This window comes from Cupressus sempervirens, chromosome 6, assembly GCF_028749045.1.
Source record: "Cupressus sempervirens isolate cs-2001-9-10 chromosome 6, ASM2874904v1, whole genome shotgun sequence".
In the NCBI taxonomy this organism is placed as follows: Eukaryota; Viridiplantae; Streptophyta; class Pinopsida; order Cupressales; family Cupressaceae; genus Cupressus; species Cupressus sempervirens.
Window position 1 is genome coordinate 15511331 of NC_143123.1, and position 8034 is coordinate 15519364.

Here is an 8034-nt window from a genome sequence, read left to right on the forward strand (position 1 = left end):
GAACCAGAAAAATGGAAGATTGAAAAGTTTTTTGGGAAAAACTTTGGGCTATGGAAAGTGCAGATAGAGTCTTTTCTCATCAAGCAAGATTTACAACCTACGTTGCTTGGTAAGACAAAGGGAAAAGGATCATTGTCAGACGAAGATTGGGAAAAACTAGATTTGAAAGCAAGGGCAACAATTTTCTTGGCACTCTCAAGTAACGTGTTGTTTAACATTTTAGCTGAGAAGACAACTAAAGAGTTAGTTGAGAAATTATCTTCATTGTATGAGATACCTTCTGCTTCGAATAAAGTTTTTATAATGAAGAAGCTATATAATCTAAAAATGAAAGAAGAGGGAGTAATGTCAAATCATCTGAATGAGTTTAATACATTGGCCAGTCAACTCATTTTAGTTGGTATACCATTAGATGATGAAATCATAGCTATTCTTTTACTATGTTCACTTTCGAACAGCTGGGAAGGTGTAGTAATGGCTATGAGCACTTCAGTTGCAGCCAAGACCAAATTGAAATTCGATGAAGTTGCAGCCACACTTCTTAGTGAGGACATGCGGAGGAAGCATCAAGAACCCTCTTCTGGTGATGCTCTTACAGTTGTGAGCAAGAGCAATAGAGGTAGAAGTCGAGAGAGAGGAAGAAATAATAATAATAATAATAGTAACGCAAGAGGAAGATCGAGCCATCACTCCAAATTGAGAGGAAGAAATGAGTCTTGCTGGTTTTGTGGAAAACCCGGGCACTCAAAGAAGCAGTGTTGGCATTACAATAAGGCTCAAAATAAAGTCATAAATGATGGAGTTAATGCTGCAACTAATGAAGCTTTGGTACTTGCAGCTTGTGACACAAATTCAAATTCGTGGGTCCTTGATTCCAGTGCCTCATTTCATGCAACTCCATGTCGGAGTGTTTTCATGAATTACCAAGAAGGTATGTTCGGTAAAGTTTTTCTTGGGGATAATAAAGAATGTGACATAGTGGGAAAAGGGGACATTTTATTGTCATTGAAAAATGGGAGAAAATGGATTTTAAAAGATGTTAGGCATGTACCTACACTTAAGCGTAATCTGATTTATGTTAGTCAGTTATATACACAAGGCTGCAATGCTAGTTTTGATATAGCTTCATGGAAAGTGTCAAAAGGTCAATTACTTTTAGCAAAAGGGTAGAAAATTGGAAGTTTGTACACATTAGAGTGTCATGGTGAAGTGGGAGTAGCCATAGTGGTTGCGGATAGTAATGTTGAACTTTGGCATAAGAGGCTCGATCATATGAGCAAAACAGGTCTTGAAGTTATGCTTCATAGAGACCAACTTCTGGGTCTAAACTTGGTTGATTTACAGTTATGTGAGCATTGCCTTTATGGCAAACAAAATCGCACCAGTTTTATAAGGACGAGTCATGAGAAGAAATATTCTCAATTAAAACTTGTGCATTCTGATGTTTTTGGCCCTACGGAGGTAACATCTCTTGGTGGTGCTAAATATTTTGTCACATTTCTTGATGATTTCACTTGAAAAGTTTGGATTTATATGTTGAATAACAAATCTGAAGTTTTTTCAAAATTTAAAGTTTTTAAGGCTATGGTGGAAAATCAAATTGGAAGAAAAATAAAATGCTTATTAACAGACTATGGTGGTGAGTTTTGTTCTACGAAGTTTGACAATTTTTGTGTAGATAATGGTATTCAGAGGATTAAAACAGTCTCGTATACACCTCAAGAAAACAGTGCAGCTGAGAGGTTGAATCGGACTATTTTAGAAAGAGCTCGATGTATGTTATCAAATGTTGGTTTAGGGAAAGAATTATGGGCAGAGGCCTATAATACAGTGGTCTATTTAATAAACAGAGCTCCTTCATCATGTTTAGATTTTGACATTCCAGAAGAACGATGGACTGGCAAGAGGATTTCCTATTCTCATTTATGATTTTTTGGGTGTGATGCGTATGTTCATGTTCCAAAAGAACAGTGAACGAAATTGGATTTTAAATCTAAACATTGTATATTTTTGGGGTCTGGTGAAGATCAATTTGGTTACCGGTTATGGGATTCAATCACTCAGAAAGTAATACGGAGCAGGGATGTTGTATTTAATGAGAAAGTATTCTCAGGTTTGAGTAATCAGAGGTCTAAATCTGATGATTTTATTAACTTTGATTTATCAGATAATGGCAATATTGTTCCACGTTCTCCTCGCGTTACTTTCCATCCCTCCACTATTGGTATGCCTTCAGAAAATGTAAGTTCATATCTTACTACTCCATTGCCATGTTCCCTGTTTCAACAAAATCCTCCCCTCACCTCCACGCACATAGGTCAACCCACATTTGAAAAAGAGGCTTCTCTATTCCCACCGCAACCCCTACTGGTTCCCCACACCATGCCATTAGTCATTACCCATGTTGCTGTGGAGGATGTAGACCCTGTGGTTTATATACAGGCGCCCCCACCACATGCGCTACACACTACTTCTCCTCACCCGCTAGTTGAGTCACCTCTGCATCCCCAATCTAGTGTCGAAGTCATTTTAAATCCCCTGCCAAATACGCTACCTCACAGCCTCCTGTTCCAACTATGACGTCTACTACCCTATCGTTACTAGTTACAACACAGAGGCTGAAAAACAAAAAATTTCAAATATAGAGGCTGCAAATCAAGAGGTTCCCACACCGCACAATATTAATTTAAGGCGGTCTACAAGAGAGAAGAAATTTCCCAGGAAACTTGATGACTATGAGCTGTTATTTTCTCTCTGTTCTGATCAAGCAGAGCCCCAAACTTGTAAACAAGCATGTTCTGATATTAATTCAATGTTCTAGATGGATGCAATGCAGGATGAAATTGAGTCTTTAAACTCAAACCAAACTTGGGATTTGGTTCCACTTCCAGAAAATCGTAAAGCATTGAAAAATAAGTGGGTCTATCGCATCAAAGAGGAAGACGGAGGTCAAAAAAGATACAGGGCAAGATTAGTAGTGAAGGGATTTGCTCAGAAATAGGGTGTAGATTTCAATGAAATTTTTTCTCCAGTGGTGAAAATGCAAACAATTCGTTTGGTACTTGGCATGGCCGCAGCATGGGACCTCGAGCTTGAGCAACTTGATGTCAAAACAGCATTTCTACATGGGGATATTGATAAAGAATTATATATGGAATAGCCAGAAGGCTTCATCAAATAGGGACAAGAACATTTAGTTTGCAAATTAAAGAGTCTTTATGGGCTGAAACAAGCTCCTCGTCAATGGTACTTGAAGTTTGATAATTTTATGACTCAGCAAGGCTTTACCCACTACGAATCAGACCCATGTGTATACCACAAAAGGCTTCCGACTGGTGAGTTCGTGATCTTATTATTATATGTTGATGATATGTTGATTTCTAGTAACAGTATGAGAGTCATTCATGAGCTGAAGACACACTTGTTTCTTCATGTTGCCATGAAAGATTTAGGGATAGCGAAGAGGATTCTTGGGATGGATATCATCCATGATAAGCATAAAAGAGAACTCAGATTATCTCAAGAAAAATACATTCTTAAAGTTTTAGAAAAATTCAATATGTCCAATGCCAAATCAGTTGCCACTCCATTGGCTAATCATTTTAAATTGTCTTCCAAGTTGTGTCCTTCTACTCCGGAAGAAAAACATGCGATGGCTGGTATTCCCTATTCTTCAACAGTTGGGAGTCTAATGTATGCCATGGTTAGCACACGTCCGGATATTGCTCATGCAGTGGGAGTTGTGAGTGGTTTTATGAGTAATCCTGGAAAAACTCATTGGCAAGCAATTCAATGGATTCTTCGGTATTTGAGAGGCACTTTCTCTCATGTTTTATGTTTTAATAGCAAATCTCCTTACATCTGCGGATATGTTGATGCTGATATGGCTGGAGACTTAGATAAATAAAGATCAACAACAGGCTATGTGTTTAAGTTTGTCAGGGCAACAATTAGCTGGACTTCTCGAAAGCAACCAGTTGTTGCTCTTTCCTCTACCAAGGCTAAACACATTGCTCTCATGGAGGGGGCAAAAGAGCTGATATGGTTACAATGATTGTTTGGAGAGTTGGGATTTAAACAATCCACTTTTACTCTATTTTCAGACAGCAAGAGTGCCATCTATTTGGCCCACAATTTAACCTTCCACAGTCGTTCCAAGCATATAGAAACCAAATTTCACTTCATTTGTCATGCTCTTGAAGAGGGAAGATTAAAGTTAGAGAAGATTGACACAACGGTCAATCCGGCTGATATGTTCACCAAAGTTGTATCTCAAGAGAAGTTTGAATTTTGTAGAGCTTCTCTTGGCATTGTGACGGCGTAGCCATAAGCACCAAGTGGGGGATATCTCTAAACAACTCATCTTGTAGCGCTGATTGGACTTCAAGTGGGAGATTGTAACGGTTCTGCAATGTAACGGTTCTACAGTGTAACGGTTCTGCAGAGATTCTTTGTGAAGCCCAATCACCGTTGATTGTAACTGCTCCTCCTTGATTCTCGAAGATGCTTGAATGCATTTATATATGCTATGAGCTGAGAGCTGCTGCATCATTGTATCAAGATTTATTTCTAATAGAGATTTTGGCCCTGCCTGTAATGTGGATGTAATCTAGAATATCTGGATGAACCATTATAATTTTGGTGTCTCTGTTTCTGTTCTTTTTTCTCTGGTCTTGTTATTGTCCTGTTCTGTTTCTGTTGTTAATTAGTTTTTGGGTCTGCAACTTACTTTCAACACTTAGACACGTTTGAAACCACTAAAAATGGAGGAAAATGTGAGAAAGTGTTTTTTTTAAGTTATCTTGCTAATATTTTGTGTAATCTAAAATTTTTAATGTTCTCTTGTAGATCTTTCAATTTTAGATAACAATATAAATTTTCATACCTTTCTAAAATGAACAAATAAAGATTGCTCTACTTTTGTTACGCACAAATGGGCTCCATTTCACTAGTACAAAATAGTTAGCAATAGGAGAAGGGTCATTAGTGACTCCATATAGTAGAAGTGAAGTTTTCAATGTTTTCTATCATATTTGATTTTCTATATAGCTGTTGATGTCTTATTGTGGATAAACAGTGTTACCAGAAATGTGACGGTTCAATGCCCTTCACTCAATTGCTACAAAATGAAGGACAAATTTCCTATTCAATGAGCTTGTTTTTCACACGCGCTGTGGAAACACAGGTGAAATTAGTAATTAATTGTCCATTCACTGTTAGCTTCTGAATTTGTAATGAATAAAGTAGATTAGCAACTTATTAAGAATTAATTGATCAATAGATGTATTGAATGATTGTTAAAAATAAATTAATAATGAGCTACAGTTCGAGAGATGGCTTATTCTACAAGCTTACTCAAATCCGTACTTATATTGGCCCTTCTCTGCAACATCTACTGAGCAAGGTTCATTTGTCCTCATTTGATGGCATGGATATGGATAAAGACTTGCAAAGCTTGTTACATTATTTTTCTTGGCTTTTTCAGTAGAAGAAGATTGGTGAGAGAAAGATCATTATGTGAAATTTGACCCAACGTAATACAAAAATTTAAGATATCCCATAACAAATGTGAGCCTAACTCGGATCAATCCTAGTATGTCACTGTGTCTAAGTTGGGGCCTGTATTTGGTTTCATTTGGATAAGAACAGGTTTTAACACCAAAATTGCATTACAAGTAAAGTATTACAGGCCATACACAACTTTCTAAATTTGTTGGTCCATTGTTTTTTTGTATTGTTATTCTCTTTGATTTCACAGCTCACATTATTTGCTTAAAGCAAAACCACTACTTGCCTGGCTGCGAGGGCACTTTTTCAACACAAGCCAAGTGGTTCTCTAAATCAGCATTCACAAAAAGTTTTCGCATATAAAATAGAATTTTAATTAGCTTTTAAGTAAGCAAAGAGGAATGATGAGGTGCCAAAAGAAAGTGCCATGGTGCCAGATCTTCAAGTTATTCCTTGATCAAATTTGGATTAAAAATTTAATCCGGACATTATTAAAATAGTTCTCAATTTTATATTCAGACTCATTTTGAGTTTAAATACTATTCTTGTACTCAAAATATATAAATCATAACTATTCAGAAAAAATATTCATATAATATTGATCAATGGTCACACGTTTCGCACATCTGTTTCAGCTTTTTCTTCACTTTCTCTTTTTTCCCGAAACATCGTCGCCAATATGTGGCAGGAACTTGGCTGTCCTGCAGCACTTGTTTCAAAAGATCAAAGAATTAAACATGCATTCTAATCTAGTGAGTGGAAGGATTTGTTTGTGTGGTGTGAAATTATCTTGGAAGCATTGCCTTCAACAGTATGAGAAAACCGCATATAACACATAGTGTTTGTCTTTGTTGACGAAGGGCATGGACTATTGCTAAAGTCAGTCTTTGAACTTCTGAGCTGCTCCATATTTGTTACCACATTATTTACATTATTTACCACAGTCTGCCTAGCGACGCATTCAAAGTCCCTTGGCGTATTGGACACGAAAAAATGTAGGAGAAAATATTTGCCTTCAAGTTTTTGGGTAAACCTTTGCTATCCAAATTCCAGCTGTTGACTGAGTAACTAGCTCTTCCATTTTAATGCTGAATTGAATATCTTCTTACCAAGGCACGCGCCAGATTTTAGGCTATGTACGAGCAATTATTTGGTTTTGGTTAAGATAAATCTGTGAATTTCAAGTAGTCTTCACCAACGGCAGTCTAAAATATTTTCAGACAATTAGGTACTATTAATATTTAATTAATTAAGCCGATAGGCTTTCTCTCGGAATTTTCAGAGTTTCCAGCGTTGTGGGACGCCGAAAAAAGGAGCCGTTGCCGCAGTTTGCTTGGCAGGGGACAAAAATATAATAAGATAACAATTGTTGCAGATGTTTTGATTCACATTCACGTGCCAGATGTGTTTTTGGGAGGTGAGCCCGATGATTAAGATGACATAATTCAATATACAACGCTGCAATTATTGACGCTCTGCGGATCGTTTTTAGCGAGATTGGCGATTTAATATGCAAACTCTTTTATATATAATGTTTAAAATCCGTTGCAGAAGAGAGTGCAAAGTCACATATTTACACGGAAGAAGAAACCATTGTATATATAATGTTTAGCGTTACAGTCAGATGATATGACTGTTGACCACGATGACATTTAAAAGGTGGTAAGTCATAACATATCACATGGCATATACGTAATACAAAATAACATTGTTTTGGCGGCAGCAGGTCGTATTACTGACATGAGTCACTATAAAGCATTAATAATATTGTGCATTTTTCTGCCAAGAGTTAAGCGGATTTGAAACATTTATCAAAAGCATTTTTGGTTGTAAGTGTTTTTTGTGAAAGACTCTGTGGATTCCTTTGTGAAGATTTTTTCTAACAAACTCATACCATCTCTGCTAACTGGGTATATCCATGTCTTCGAATGCAAATGTTTTTCTTGACTTCAGCGTGATGCTTTGACAGCGAATATGAAATGATTACCACTGTGTAAAAGAAAGGTTTGCTGCTATGAACTGGATACATTCTTCTTGACTGTGACGGATTTTTGTTTTGGAACTTCAAGGTTTTCAACTTGAAAAAGCACAGATTTTGTATTCTGAAGTATTTGCTGATAAAGTCTTATTATTTCTTCTTCTCCTATGCATGCACAAAATGAGATAAAAATGGGTTCATCTTAAAAAGAGGCATTCTTAAGGTAAAACAGGTATCTTCAAATGCATGAGGGTTTCAAAATAACAAAGGTAATAAAATGAGCAACTTCAGGTATGTTGCTGCAAAGGTATGCTGCAAAATAGTTCTTGTCATTTATTCCTATTTCGGTTTGAGACTTCTTGAATACAGTCATTCTTAAAAAGGGGCAAAGATATGAGTTTTAGTTCAGACAAGGGTTTAAAAGTTTTAAAATGAAATGCATGAAATTTTTTTTAAGGCTGGGTTATAAAAAAATTTCTTCAGTCTTAAGTTTGGCAAATGACTTCAAAATAAAAGCACAATCAGGCATCTCTCTTAAAGATAGCAAT

The 8034-nt window shown here is 36.6% G+C and overlaps 1 pseudogene; it reads left to right on the forward strand.

The window, feature by feature from the left end:
- The first annotated feature begins 3652 nt into the window (after window positions 1-3652).
- On the forward strand, window positions 3653-4054 carry LOC149550810 (secreted RxLR effector protein 161 pseudogene; annotated as a pseudogene).
- Window positions 4055-8034: the final 3980 nt, after the last annotated feature.